Source organism: Hyperolius riggenbachi, chromosome 2, assembly GCF_040937935.1.
Source record: "Hyperolius riggenbachi isolate aHypRig1 chromosome 2, aHypRig1.pri, whole genome shotgun sequence".
Lineage (NCBI taxonomy): Eukaryota > Metazoa > Chordata > Amphibia > Anura > Hyperoliidae > Hyperolius > Hyperolius riggenbachi.
Window position 1 is genome coordinate 3,173,712 of NC_090647.1, and position 15,774 is coordinate 3,189,485.

Genomic DNA, 15,774 nt, shown 5'->3' on the forward strand with positions numbered 1-15,774 from the left:
TCTCTCGGAAGGGGTAGCGGGGACACGGATCTCTCTCGGGAGGGGTAGCGGGGACACGGATCTCTCTCAGAAGGGGTAGCGGGGACACGGATCTCTCTAATGGGTAGCAGGGACACGGATCTCTCTCAGAAGGGGTAGCGAGGACACGGATCTCTCTCGGGAGGGGTAGCGGGGACACGGATCTCTCTCGGGAGGGGTAGCGGGGACACGGATCTCTCTCGGGAGGGGTAGCGGGGACACTGATCTCTCTCGGGAGGGGTAGCGAGGACACGGATCTCTCTAAGAAGGGGTAGCGAGGACACGGATCTCTCTCGGGAGGGGTAGCGGGGACACTGATCTCCCTCAGAAGGGGTAGCAGAGACACTGATCTCCCTCAGAAGAGGTAGCGGGGACACTGATCTCTCTAATGGGTAGCGAGGACACGGATCTCTCTCGGGAGGGGTAGCGAGGACACGGATCTCTCTCAGAAGGGGTAGCGGGGACACGGATCTCTCTCGGGAGGGGTAGCGGGGACACGGATCTCTCTCGGGAGGGGTAGCGGGGACACGGATCTCTCTAAGACGGGGTAGCGGGGACACTGATCTCTCTAATGGGTAGCGGGGACACGGATCTCTCTCAGAAGGGGTAGCGAGGACACGGATCTCTCTCAGAAGGGGTAGCGGGGACACGGATCTCTCGGGAGGGGTAGCGGAACACGGATCTCTCTCGGGAGGGGTAGCGGGGACACGGATCTCTCTCGGGAGGGGTAGCGGGGACACGGATCTCTCGGGAGGGGTAGCGGGGACACGGATCTCTCTCGGGAGGGGTAGCGGGGACACGGATCTCTCTCAGAAGGGGTAGCGGGGACACGGATCTCTCTCAGGAGGGGTAGCGAGGACACGGATCTCTCTCGGGAGGGGTAGCGGAACACGGATCTCTCGGGAGGGGTAGCGGGGACACGGATCTCTCTCGGGAGGGGTAGCGGAACACGGATCTCTCTCGGGAGGGGTAGCGGGGACACGGATCTCTCTCGGAAGGGGTAGCGGGGACACGGATCTCTCTCGGGAGGGGTAGCGGGGACACGGATCTCTCTCAGAAGGGGTAGCGAGGACACGGATCTCTCTCGGAAGGGGTAGCGGGGACACGGATCCCTCTCGGAAGGGGTAGCGAGGACACGGATCTCTCTCGGGAGGGGTAGCGGGGACACGGATCTCTCTCGGAAGGGGTAGTGGGGACACGGATCTCCCTCAGGAGGGGTAGCGGGGACACGGATCTCTCTCAGAAGGGGTAGCGGGGACACGGATCTCCCTCAGAAGGGGTAGCGGGGACACGGATCCCTCTCGGAAGGGGTAGCGGGGACACGGATCTCCCTCGGAAGTGGAGGTGTCGGCGTACATGTTGTGCTTTGATGGGAGTCCAGAGCTGCCCACCACTAGTGATCGCCATATGGACTGCAGCAGATCATTAGTGATGCTTTCTGTACAGTGATGAAAGCAGAACTTCCTGGCCACACTATGGAAGGAGTAATCCCCTCAGAACTCAGCAGCCACAAGATTGAACATCCGTGTAATACAGGGGTGTGGCTTCTGGGAGGGATGGGGAGGTCCCTCCTCAGTTGCATGCTGGGAGACAGGAAGATGATGGCGACATCTCAGGGAATGCTTGGATTTCAGGCATCTGTTTTGATTGCTGTGTGGATTTGTTTTGATTTCAATAAAGATTATCTTTGTTACATCTGTGTATCCCTTCTGTGGCGTGACTTGTGTTTTGTTTTTATATTGTAGCCACTGATCACCTTTATAATCCATGCAATTTTGGTGATTGTAGCATGTGTGGGAGCTTTGCTATTAACGTTAAAATCAAACGGTCGTGATCACGATTCTGCTTTTCACTATCACGATTAAAATCAGTCGAATTCGGAATTGGGCATCAAATCCGGATCATGATCACGGCCTATCCAGATCTCGATACTGCCGTGGCTGGATTTACTCGCATTGGTGATTGGGGGTATCTCAGCATCACAATTTGAAAGTCAATAAGCCAATCTTAGATAAGATTCTCCATTTTATCGGTAGCCAATGGAGTGAGCAAAGGATTGGTGTTATGTGGCAATGGCAGGGCTGCTTTGTGCACAACCTTCAGTGGTATTCTGTACTAGTTGCAGGTCTTTGGACAGCCAGTATAGAGAGCATTGCAATAGTCCAGCCGTGAGGTGATGGAGGCGTGAACGAGGGGTGGGAGATCCTCTGGGGGAATGAGATCCTCTGGGGGAATGAGGTGCTTAATCCTTGCAATATTCCTTCCTGAAAAAAAATATTCCACAACAGCTGATATTTGATTCCGGAAGTTATCAATTTGTTCAGGTCTGAGCTTCCTATCCTCCCTATCCTCAGTGGTTCGGTCTGAGCTTCCTATCCTCCCTATCCTCAGTGGTTCGGTCTGAGCTTCCTATCCTCCCTATCCTCAGTGGTTCGGTCTGAGCTTCCTATCCTCAGCGGTTCGGTCTGAGCTTCCTATCTTCCCCATCCTCAGTGGTTCAGGCAAATGGAGCTGCTTTGCTGTTGAGCGCTGACCTCTGATAACAAGAACCTCGGTTTTGTCTGCATTTAGTTTTAGCCAGTTCATTCATCCAATCCTGAAGCTCAACTAAACGTGTGTGTGTGTGCATGCGTGCGTGCGTGCGTGCGCCGCCATCACTCAAACGGCTTGACCGATTTGAACAAAACTTGGTATACAGATCCCTTACTACGTGGGATGATATATTCTGGGAGTCTCGCGTCCCCCCTACACATGTGGGCGGAGCTACAAGCAGCAAATAAGATTTCACTTATTCATGTCAATGGAAAAAAATGGAAAAGGCTGCCATTCTCACAGGAATCAAGCCAGAGTCCCCAGACTTGGCACAGTTGGTCACTTGGTGACAGGTTACAAATCCAGGAAAAGTGGGCGGAGCATAAAACAGCCAATCAAATTTCATCCATTCATATTTAATGGGAAAATGTAAACTGCAGCCATTACTGTTAATCGCAGGGTTCTCAAACTTGGCACACTTGGTCACTGGGTGAATGAGAGATTCAGGAAAGTGGGTGGAGCCTACAAGAGCCAATCAAAATTCACCTGTTGATTGTCAAGCGGAATGCTTAAACTGCTGCCATTCATACACTGTTAATGGCAGATTGGGTTGCTCTCCACGGATAAATCACCAGTAACCACAGTGATTACTCGTGACTCAAATGAGCTCCAATTGCCGCAGCTGAGCGGCTAGATGCGACGGGGTTAATTACCGACAATGCCGCTCTCCACCCAGCGTTTCAGAGGTGCAAGCATCTGAATGGACGTGTTGCAAGCCTCGCTATGGAGCAATGAGGTCACTGTGGTTACTCATGATTTATCCGTGGAGAGCAACCCTAATGGCAGAGGCTTCAAACTTGCTACAGTCATCATTGGGTGACTGGGGTCCACATTCACTAAAGGGGTGGGGCCACAAACAGCCAATCAGATTTCCTTGGTGGATAAACTGCTTCCATTCACACATTTTTGATGCCAGGAACCTGAAAGCTCACAAACTTGGTCATTGAGTGACTGTGTGTCCAGGTTACAAAAAGTGGGTGGAGCCAAAACCACACTTCACTGGGAAATATAAACTGCAGCCATTCTTACACTGTTACTGGCGGGGTTGTCAAACTTTGCCCAGATGGTCACTGTGTGACTGGGATTCATATTCAGAAAAGTGGGTGGAGCCTACAACAGCCAATCAAAATTCCCCTGTTAATTTTCAAGGGGAATATTTAAATTGCTGCCATTCTTGCACTGTTAACCAGTTCACCACTGAGGGGTTTTACCCCCTGACCACCAGAGCAATTTTCACCTTTCAGCGCTCCTTCCATTCATTCGTCTATAACTTTATCATAACTTATCACAATGAAATGAACTATATCTTGTTTTTTCCGCCACCAATTAGGCTTTCTTTAGGTGGGACATTATGCCAAGAATTATTTTACTCTAAATATGTTTTAATGGGAAAATAGGAAAAATGTGGGAAAAAAATTATTTTTCAGTTTCCGGCCATTATAGTTTTTAAATAATGCATGCTACTGTAATTAAAACCCATGAAATTTATGTGCCCTTTTGTCCCGGTTATAAAATCGTTTAAATTATGTCCCTATCACAATGTTTGGCGCCAATATTTTATTTGGAAATAAAGGTGCATTTTTTTCAGTTTTGCGTCCATCCCTAATTACAAGCCCATAATTTATAAAGTAACAGTGTTATACCCTCTTCACGTAAATATTTAAAAAGTTCAGTCCCTAAGGTAACTATTTATGTATTTTTTTTAATTGTAATTTTTTTTATTTTTTTTTAATTACAAAAAAAAAAAATGGGGAGTGTGGGAGGTAATGAGTTAATTTTTAGTGTAAAACTAATTTATTTCTATGTAAAAAATGCTAAGGGTGTAGTTTTACTGTTTGGCCACAAGATGGCAACAGTAACTTTTTGTTTATTGCGACCTGCGAGCGTCCTTCCGGACGCTCGCAGGAAGTACAAGGAGGCTGTGTTTGTTTTTTCTCACAATGATCGCGATGCCCATCGGAGAGCAGCGGATCATTGTGGGGCTTAGATCAACGAACGGGAATGGATTTTCCCGTTCATTGATCTCCGAGTGGGCGGCGGCGTGTTTACTAGCGGCGGGCGGCGTGTTTACGAGCGGGAGCGCGGGCAGCGGCGGGAGTGCGCAAAGTACGGATTTCTCCGTCCCTGGGGGTTAAAGGATGGAAAAAGGGACGGAGAAATCCGTACGGGCGGGGGTAAAGTGGTTAATAGCAGATGCCTCAAACCTGCTACAGTTGGTTATTGGGTCACTGGGGTTCAAATTCAGAAAGGGGCGAGCCACAAACAGAATCAGATTTGTTTAATTTCACTCGGAAAATACAAATTATTGATGCCAAGGACCCCAAAGCTTACAAAACTTGGTCATTGAGTGTTTGTGTGTTACGGTTAGAAAGTGGGCAGAGCCAAAAGCAGCCAAATACATACCCGGGCAACGCCGGATCATCAGCTAGTGATAAATATAGCTGGGTGTCATTAGCATAGCAATGATATGTCAGACCATGTTTTTGTATGATGTCTCCAAGTGGCAGCATGTATATGGTGAAAAGTAAAGGGGATTATATCGTGCCCTGGGGTACACCATATTTTAGTGGTACCGGGTTGGAGAGGAAGGGCCCTAAGGATACCCTTTGTGTTCTGCCAGCCAGGAAGGAGTTGAACCACCGGAGAAGTAAGCCATCTATGCCACAGTACTCTTGTAGGCTGTTCAGATTTCATGATCAACTGTGTCAAAAGCCACTCAGTGGCCAGGCAAAATCAAGATGGGTCATTGGCCTCAATTCACTAAGATTTATCAAACACTTTATCAAACATTTGATAATTTACCACATGGGTAAAATCTAATTTTGAACTCACTAAGGTGTTATATATTTATCGAATCTTTTATCGATAAAACATTCAACAAATATATAACACCTTAGTGAATTCAAAATTAGATTTTACCCATGAGGTAAATTATCAAACGTTTGATAAAGTGTTTGATAAATCTTAGTGAATTGAGGCCAATGACCCTTGTCTCTTGCCATGAGCAGATCGCTGCAGATCTGGGTGAGGAATGTGCCACAGCGGTGATATTTCCTGAAGCCAGAATGAAGAGGACAATGATGCGGTTTCTGGAGAGCCTGGCTTCAAGTTGGAGATAGCCTTTTCAGTAACGTTCCCCAGAAAGGGGAGGATGGAGACGGGTCTGTAGCTGTTTAGAGCATCTGGTTGTAAGAATGCTTTCTCAAGTATTGGTCTGACGATCGCTTCTTTCAGACAGGTGGGAAATGTCCCTGCTTGTAAGGAACAGTTGACTATATTGTGAAATGCTGGTCTAAATAGTTCAGAGCACTTCACCAAGAACTTAGTTGGGCGAGGATCCACATTGCAGGCAGTCTGACGAATGTTTCAGAGGCTATAAATATCTTCTTCAGTGGTAACTTTGAAATCAGACCATGGGGGTAGTTTGTAGTTGGATCCATTATATGGCTCTGCATAGGTTTTCATTACTGTAGACTGAATGGCAAACCGTATGGAAGAGACTTGGTCTGAGAAGTGGGCACATTTCTCACACGGATCCTGTTAAGATGTGATGCTGATGAGTATGGGGTTGAAGGAGGAGGAAGTAGAACAAATAAAAACAAATTTTCCATTTAGATGGATGAAAGACTCCTTAAATTACCTAGGTATAAAACTGGCGAGAAATACGCAGGAGAATATTAGATTAAATTACTATCCATTGCTCAATATTCTGAAAAAAGATCTAGAAAGATGGGTTAAATTGAAACTTTCCTGGTTTGGAAGGATTAATGTGCTTAAAATGAATATTATGCCGAGGCTGTTATATGTCTTCCAGGCCCTCCCTGTTCCTCTACCCAGGAGCTACCTGGATGAATTAAGAAGGATGTTCACAAAATTTATATGGCAGAATAGAAGGGCTAGGTTGAAATTTGCATTTATCTCACAGTCAAAAGATAAAGGGGGTCTTGCGGTACCGGATCCCATAAGATATTACCAGGCGGCTGTCTGTTCAAGGGTGGTTGATTGGAACAGAAATGAAGCCTCTAAACAGTGGGTGGGGGTGGAAAAGGAATTTGTGGAGGGTGAATTGAGGGAAGCCCCCTGGCTCCCATATGTACTGGAGGATTACCGAATGCCAGGTACACTGGTAGAAAATACCCTGAAGACTTTTAAGAAGGTAAGTAGTAGGAGGGAGATTTCTATGAGCCCCTCTCCCCTCATGCCATTGTTGGGAAATAACAGATTCCCACCGGGGTGCCTTAAAGGAGGGTACAGAGAATGGAGGACGGGAAGAAGCCCACAGATTTGCTCCATGATTAGAAAAGGTAGATGGTTGGATGAAAGGGAAATAGCAGAACAACTTCAGGTGACGCAGATAGATAGGTGGAGCATGTATCAATTTAGACATTTCCTTCTCACATTGGGCACGAGGGAGACACTTTCAAGGGAACTGACTCAGTTTGAGAGGCTCTGTCTGATGGAGGGACCGACAAAGTGAACATTAGCAAAAATTTATAAAATATTGGAGGAAGAGGAAGACCATACTCTAAAGTACAAAATAAAGTGGGAGGGGGACATGGGGAGGAACTGGGAGAGCACCCAATGGGAAAGAATCCTGAGGATGACACACAAGGCCTCGATGTCCACTAGAATACAGGAATCTGGGTATAAGTTAGTAATGAGGTGGTATTATACGCCAGTTAGATTAAACAAGATGAATGGGGCAAGCCCAATGTGCTGGAGGTGTGGTAAGGAAAGAGAAGAGTTGCTGCATATTTGGTGGACATGTGAAGGCCTCGCTGGATATTGGGAGAAGGTAAAGAAATATATATGGGAACTGGCTGGAATACCAGTTCAGTCAGGTCCGGAGGTATATTTGCTACATCTGGTGGAAAAAGGGATTAAAGAGTATAGAGGGTCATTGGGGATGCACTTAATTAATGCAGCTCGAATTCTAATTGCAAGAAACTGGAAGTGTCAACAGGCCCCCACCATAAGGGAATGGTTTATAGAAATAGACCAAATCTATCAGATGGAAGAACTTTCAAGTATAATTAAGGGAAAAGAAAATCGGGGGTGGGATAAATGGTTAGAATTCAGAGAAACAGAAGAATACGAGAAGGGTAAGATATAGTGTCCAGAGGGGGATGTGAGGCGAGCCTATGGGCAGGGAGACATAGGCCTGGGCTCGTAGGTATCTGCGGGTGGCCGGGCGGTTGGTGGAGGTGGCACACGGTGGAGTTCCGGGGCCGAGGCCATTATGTATAAATCTTGGTCACCATGAAGAGAAAGACAGGTGGGTCCGGTGGGTATCTATTCACTACACTGGGTGTGATCTAATTCTCTGGGTGGTGGCTCTAAATCTTGTACCAGTGTCTCTTAGAGGGGGTTGTAAACTGAGGAGAAGGAAAGGGCTTCTTCCCCAAGATGGGAGAAAGGTCAGGAAGGAGTTAGGGCTAATAAGAATTGGTGTAGGAAGAGGCGAGAGAAGAAGTACTGTCCTGGGAACAGTGGAGGTGGGTCAGACTTGGGGAAGGGGAGGGGGGGTAGACACACTTTTAGGAGTATATGTATAAGATGTTGTACTGGTATCTTTTTGTCTCTTTTTGTAAGATGATGGGAAATATTTATTGTTGGATAAATAAAGAATAAAAAAAAAAAAAAAAAAGATGTGATGCTGATGGCTTGCTCTCTGCTCCTTTCACAAATTCCAACAGGACGAGGCAGGAGTGTCCACTGTCCCCCTAATTTATGTCTTATCCTTGGAGTTTTTTTGAACTGGGTGAGAAGTGAGAACTCATGGGGACATTTCTGGAGTCCAGATAGGCTCCAGTCTTTCTTTTTAGATGGGAACCAGAGGCGATCACCTCTCTGGGTAGTCGCTTTCCTTCTGACCTCAAACTGTTTAGTCTGAACTATGTCCCTTTGGCTGCTAAGATAGAAGAAAACCTGAAGGACTGGCATACCATGTTAATTCTCCCAAAACTTCTTTACACCCTACAGACGGTTCCTATCGGTCTCCCACGCAGTTATCTTTGGAGTATATAGGCGAAGATTGACAAGTTTATCTGGGCTGAGAGAAAATCAGAATCAGAGATTGGTTGCTGTCTCTGCCCTGTGAATTGGGGGGGTGCTGGCTTACCGGACCTACTCATGTATTATCTTGCAGCCCATCTACTGAGAGTCTCACATTGGATAGCTTCTAATTGAGAATAGATGTATATTGAACAAATGATTAGTAGCGCCAAAATACTGGGTCTTACTTGGATTTCAGATAAAGCTTTTAAAACACTTAAGATAGACCAGCCTTCTATTTTGGCCATCCACAAAGCCTTCCAGTTTTGCTGTTGCAGATGGGGGACCTCACATACTCCAGGTCAGAGATGACTACTCTTAGGGGCAACCTGGATTTTCTACCTGGCAACTCTTCCCTCTTTCTATCTAACTGATCTGAGACTGAGCTTCCGAGATTTCGTAACTTTGTACACAAATGGGAAGGCATGTAATCTGTATGGGTGCCTCCATCCTGATGGTAAAGGTGGCCATACATTGATAGATTTGCAGCAGATTCGACCATTAGATAGATTTCTGTCAGACTCCTGTCAGATTTGACCTATCTGATGTGTGCCACACACTAGGAACAGATTCCCAATACATTTCAGAATGGAATCTATTGGAAATCAATCTAAATGCATTATTGGACCATTACATCCAATGCACCTCTATAGGCCATCGATCTGCTGCCAACAGCATATCAACCTAGATTTTCCATCCTGTCAGATAGATCAAATCGATCAATCCGCCAATCGCTCGTGCATTGATTTGTGGCTGATCAATCGCTGGCTGAAAACGACCAGTCTACGGGCCTCTTAACAGTAAAATCCTTAATTGGCTTTATTTTTAAGTTTGGCATTATTTGCACTGCTCACAAGACACGGTACTGTGAAGGATCTAACGACCTTTCATCATATAAATGCCTCAGTAAATCTCCCGGGGTACACATGCTGTCCTGGATGTATTCCCTCTTGCTGTCCTGGATGTATTCCCTCTTGCTGTCCTGGATGTATTCCCTCTTGCTGTCCTCTAGACCCTCTTCTTGCATTTTCTATCAGCACAAATGGAAGTTCCTGCTCCCTTATCAGAGGAGCAATGGACCACTATGTACACAAATCCTCACAAATTGGTACGTAATATGCCAGGGGACGGGAGGCCACCTTTTATATATGGCTTGGGAATGCCCTGTGCTTTGCACTTACTGGCATGAGGTACACAGACTTACAATAGCCATCTCGGGGCTCTCGGTTGTCTTTGCCCCAGACACCTATCTCTTGCACATCTCGACCCTCGCGTCTGATGTCTATTAAAAAAAAAAAAAAATCCTCCCTCGTCTTAATGCTGCCTGTGCTCAGATTCCCGTACTTTGGAAGACCGCCACAGTCCATACCATTAAAATGTGGTTTCAGAGAATTAATAAGATTTAGGAACTGGAAGAACGGTTGATCTTGCTGGACCTTATTGACAGAATGCCTAAAGTTTGGGCCTGTTGACATGAGTTCCAAAGTACGGAGGAATACGAGACTATCATGGCCTGATATCTTCGCTCGCAGAGGTTCTTGTCTGGGTGGTTGGCCTGCAGGTCACTTTAGCTCATGGACTTATCGTCGGATGGGAGTCATTCCTACCATCCATAACTATCTTGGCTCCCAATGTTGTTCTGCTTCCTCTTTTTTTCTTCTTACTTTTCTCCTCTTCTAAGCTCCTGTCCCTCTTCGCTGGAGTGTTTTCTTAGGCTGGGTTTCCACTGGCCTAAATTGTTGATCCATAGCGCATGGTGCTCTTCTGGGATCTTATTACTATTCTTGCCCCAGTCGACATTTCCTACGTTTCTTGTTACAAGACATGTTTGTGGCAGGGAGGGGGTTGGAAAGGCTTTCTCTTTTTTCTGAAAATTGAGCTGATGTTGGCTGTAGTCCGATGATTTGTGCGTTATTTTATTCTGAGCAATTACTGCATCTGAATATTTACACTCCTTGTTCCAGCTCTGTCATTTTGCTTGCTTTTTTTTCTTACTGTTGAAGTATACTTCTGTTCTTTTTTCTGACTTATCCTTCAATAAAAATGAGATTGAAACAAGAAAAAAATGTGATGCCGAGTTTCCGACAAGATTGGTTGTAGAGATTGCAAATGCCCAGCTTTCTCGAACAGTCGATAATCTGAGAAGGAATAAGGACTTTTTCTTGTTGATCAGTATTTGATATTTTCAGTTGAGCAATGGGTCAATGTTCATCTTCAGAGGACTGTCCCAGTCTGCACTCCTCATCCTTTAGAGTTGTCAAACCACCAAGCGTGATGTAATGGCACAGAACATTTAATGTTTAAAGAGAACCTGTACTGAGTAAAAATATTTAAAATAAACACGAGGTAACTTCCAATGAACATTACATAGTTACCTTGCCATCAGTTCCTCTCAGACGCTCACCATTTTCTTCTGACAATAATCCCTTCTAGTTCTGACAATTTTTTGTCAGATCTGAAATATATCAGTTGCTGTCAGTTATGCATCAGTTGCTGTCAGTTATAGCTGAGAGGAAAACTGATGTACCACGTAATGTCCATGTTTTCCTATGGCTCAAGTGGGCGATGTTACAGTTTAACTGCGTGCTGACCAGGAAGCTGTTATAGGTAATGGCCATTTTCAAAATGGAGAACGGAAAATTCCCTTGATCACAGTGAACAAACAGGACGTGGGACGGCAAAAAGACACTGAGGAGTAGACTACATGGAAGGTAAGTATGACTTGTGTATGCTTATTTTGACTTTTAATTTTCAGTTCAGGTTTTCTTTAAAGGGAAGGTCCAAGCAAAAAAAAAAAAAATGAGTTTCACTTACCTGGGGCTTCTACCAGCCCCCTGCAGCCATCCTGTGCCCTCGTAGTCACTCACTGCTGCTCCAGTCCCCCGCTGGCAGCTTTCTGACCTCGGAGGTCAGGGCCGCATTGCATACATTTTTACGCATTCCAGCTAGTGCAGGAACAAAAATGTATGCATTGCACCACTAACGCGTAAAAATGTATATGTTAATGTTCCTGCACTAGCGGGAATGCGTAAAAATGTACGCAATGCGGCCCTGACCTCCGAGGTCAGAAAGCTGCCAGAGGGGGACTGGAGCAGCAGTGAGTGACTGAGGGCACAGGATGGCTACATGGGGCTGGTAGAAGCAGAACTAGCTGGTGGAGGGGGACTGGAGCAGCAGTGAGTGACTACGAGGGCACAGGATGGCTGCATGGGGCTGGTAGAAGCCCCAGGTAAGTTAAACTCATTTTTTTTTTTTTGCTTGGACCTTCCCTTTAAGGGACCTATGGAATCAAAAGCAGCTGATACATAGTGGTTCTATTTAAGGACCATGGAGTTAAGGCCTGAGTTAAGGTCAGTCCATCAAGATTGAGGTTGTTCTGTAGATGTTGAGGTGACAAACCATTCAAGGAGCAATATTTTTATCAGTTCTTTCACTTGGTGTTTTACTGCTGGTGCTTTAGGGAGAAGTGGACTGCGTGGCAGTCTGATCCAACCACTGAGAAGTTGACGGCTTGAGAGAAGCCTAGTTCATTCATATAAAGAATTAGCTCTCTTCCTAACTGGGAGGAAGGTGTAGCCACCCATTCGATAAAGTCTCCCAGGATTATCCACCTAGGGTGTTTCAATGTTACACAAGGTACAAGTTCTGCTATTTCCTTGAAAAAGGCTGAGCCATCACCAGGGGTGGGTAGACAAGCTGTATGTTTGTTTTTCACAAATGAGTTAGGCCTACAGAAAAGGGTTTGATGGTCAAACTGGACTTGAAGCACAGAGCTTACCCCTCCTACCTTAAGGTTTTGCCTGTATTTGGCTGGCACAGCTGCTTCCTGATTGGGTCCAGAGTTCTTGTCCAGCCATATCTCCGTGATTAAGGCTAGATCTGAAGCCTGTATTAGGTCATCAATAATTGCTGTTTTCTTGTTGATAGATCTGGCATTGCAGAACACTGCTTTGATGTTACTTTCCTAAGGTTCGAAGCCCATGGTCCTAGCCCCCAACTGGGGTCTGCATTCAGAAGCTATCGCTGCCTGCAGGGCCGGTTTAAGCAACAATGGGGCCCTAGGGCAAAATAAACCTGGGGGGCCCCCCCAACATATACCCCGGAACAAAAATCGGCATTAGGGGACCTTGTTTGCAGCTGGTATAGTCAGGGTGTGAAGTCCCAATCGGTCGGAGCCCCACATTCTGGCTATCCCAGCCTGCATGGGGGACAAGGGGTTAAAAAGTTTCAGGAGGGGGGACCCCACATAATTTTTTTTTTTTAAAAAAATTCCCACACTCTAAACATAAAAAAAAAAATTGGGAAAATAAAAAAAAATGACAGGGATCTTCATACAGCCATATGGCGGCTGTATAGCGATCCCTGGCCAAAGCGCTGCGGCTGCGTATGGACCCCCTGGAAACCCCGTCAGGAAATTTATTGCGCTTTCGTTTGATGCATGTAAAATTACACTACCGTTAGGTTTGCTACTAAAAGTGACATTTACCGCATTTAAAAGTATACTTTTTTCCTTCGAAACTTTAAAATCGATTTTCTCAAAAACTATAAGGTCTTTTTGAAAAATTGTTTTTTCCTCTTATTCCTAATGATCTCCTTAACATATCCTGCAAATTTAGGGTTTCTAGCATTTAAGGTGGATTTGCTATTAACCATTAAAGTCGGCAGGTTTTAAAATGTGTTTGTTTTTTCCTATAAAACTTTAAAATCGATTTTCTCAAAAACTATAAGGCCGATTTGAAAAAAAATGTTTTTCCTCTTGTAGCCACTGGGGGCCCCTACAAGATCTGGGGCCCTGGGGCAGCTGCCTCCTTTGCCTTAATGGTAGCGCCGGCCCTGGCTGCCTGGGAGACCTGTGTCCTTCACTCACACTGATCTTTCGATGATATGTGAGCATTGCTTTGTTACCAGTGCCTCCTCGTTTACCTCTCTTCCCTCTTTTCATTTTCCTGGAATCGCAAGAGATTTTAGGGGGATAATGTCCCAAAGTTGTATAAAACAGTACCTTATTTTTAAATCTAAAAATGATTATAGAATAAATGTAGAGAGTCGTGTCACCTGAAAGGTTCAGGTTTTGGCAATTTTCGCTACTTACAGAAAGGACCAGGAGCTGAAGAATATCGCGTGTGTATACTTTGTGTGGTATGTGACCTTTGTGTGTTCCTTGTGTATTCTGTGTGTGCATGTGGCCCATGTGTGGCATGACTATCACTTCTTAGCTAGCGAGATAGAATTATAAGATGCTTTCTCCAGCTGAATCTCCACTCACCAGTCTGGTCACGTCTAAATTACCAAACCATGGTGTCCAGCCCTGCACCATCTATCTTTCTACAGAACCTCCTGTACCGAGCCTGGCTGTACAGTGACAGCAGAGGTCCATCTATGGGGCAGACACAGGGCTCTGTATGAGATGTTCCTGGCTGTAGTGACAGCAGAGGCCCATCTATGGGGCAGACATGGAGCTCTGTATGAGATGTTCTTGGCTGTAGTGACAGCAGAGGTCCATCTATGGAGCAGACACGGACCTCTGCTGTCACTACAGCCAGGAACATATCATACAGAGCACCGTGTCTGCTCCATAGATGGACCTCTGCTGTCACTATAGCCTAGAACATCTCATACAGAGCACCATGTCTGCCCCATAGATGGGCCTCTGCTGTCACTACAGCCAGGAACATCTCACACAGAGCCCCATGTCTGCCCCATAGATGGACCTCTGCTGTCACTACAGCCAGGAACATCTCATACAGAGCCACGTGTCTGCCCCATAGATGGACCTCTGCTGTCACTACAGCCAGGAACATCTCATACAGAGCACCATCTATGGGGCAGACACGGGGCTCTGTATGAGATGTTCCTGGCTGTAGTGACAGCAGAGGTCCATCTATGGAGCAGACACGGAGCTTTGTATGAGATGTTCCTGACTGTAGTGACAGCAGAGGTCCATCTATGGGGCAGACATGGAGCTCTGTATGAGATGTTCCGGGCTGTAGTGACAGCAGAGGTCCATCTATGGAGCAGACACGGTGCTCTGTATGAGATGATCCTGGCTGTACAGTGACAGCAGAGGTCCATCTATGGGGCAGACACGAGGCTCTGTATGAGATGTTCCTGGCTGTACAGTGACAGCAGAGGTCCATCTATGGAGCAGACACGGATCTCTGTATGAGATGTTCCTGGCTGTAGTGACAGCAGAGGCCCATCTATGGAGCAGACACGGGGCTCTGTATGAGATGTTCCTGGCTGTACACGGACAGCAGAGGCCCATCTATGGAGCAGACACGGGGCTCTGTATGAGATGTTCCTGGCTGTAGTGACAGCAGAGGTCCATCTATGGAGCAGACACGGAGCTTTGTATGAGATGTTCCTGACTGTAGTGACAGCAGAGGTCCATCTATGGGGCAGACATGGAGCTCTGTATGAGATGTTCCGGGCTGTAGTGACAGCAGAGGTCCATCTATGGAGCAGACACGGTGCTCTGTATGAGATGATCCTGGCTGTACAGTGACAGCAGAGGTCCATCTATGGGGCAGACACGAGGCTCTGTATGAGATGTTCCTGGCTGTACAGTGACAGCAGAGGTCCATCTATGGAGCAGACACGGATCTCTGTATGAGATGTTCCTGGCTGTAGTGACAGCAGAGGCCCATCTATGGAGCAGACACGGAGCTCTGTATGAGATGTTCCTGGCTGTACAGGGACAGCAGAGGCCCATCTATGGAGCAGACACGGGGCTCTGTATGAGATGTTCCTGGCTGTAGTGACAGCAGAGGTCCATCTATGGGGCAGACATGGGGCTCTGTGTGAGATGATCCTGGCTGTACAGTGACAGCAGAGGTCCACCTATGGAGCAGACACGGATCTCTGTATGAGATGTTCCTGGCTGTAGTGACAGCAGAGGCCCATCTATGGGGCAGACACGAGGCTCTGTATGAGATGTTCCTGGCTGTACAGTGACAGCAGAAGCCCATCTATGGGGCAGACACGGGGCTCTGTATGAGATGTTCCTGGCTGTACAGTGACAGCAGAGGCCCATCTATGGGGCAGACACGGGGCTCTGTATGAGATGTTCCTGGCTGTACAGTGACAGCAGAGGCCCATCTATGGGGCAGA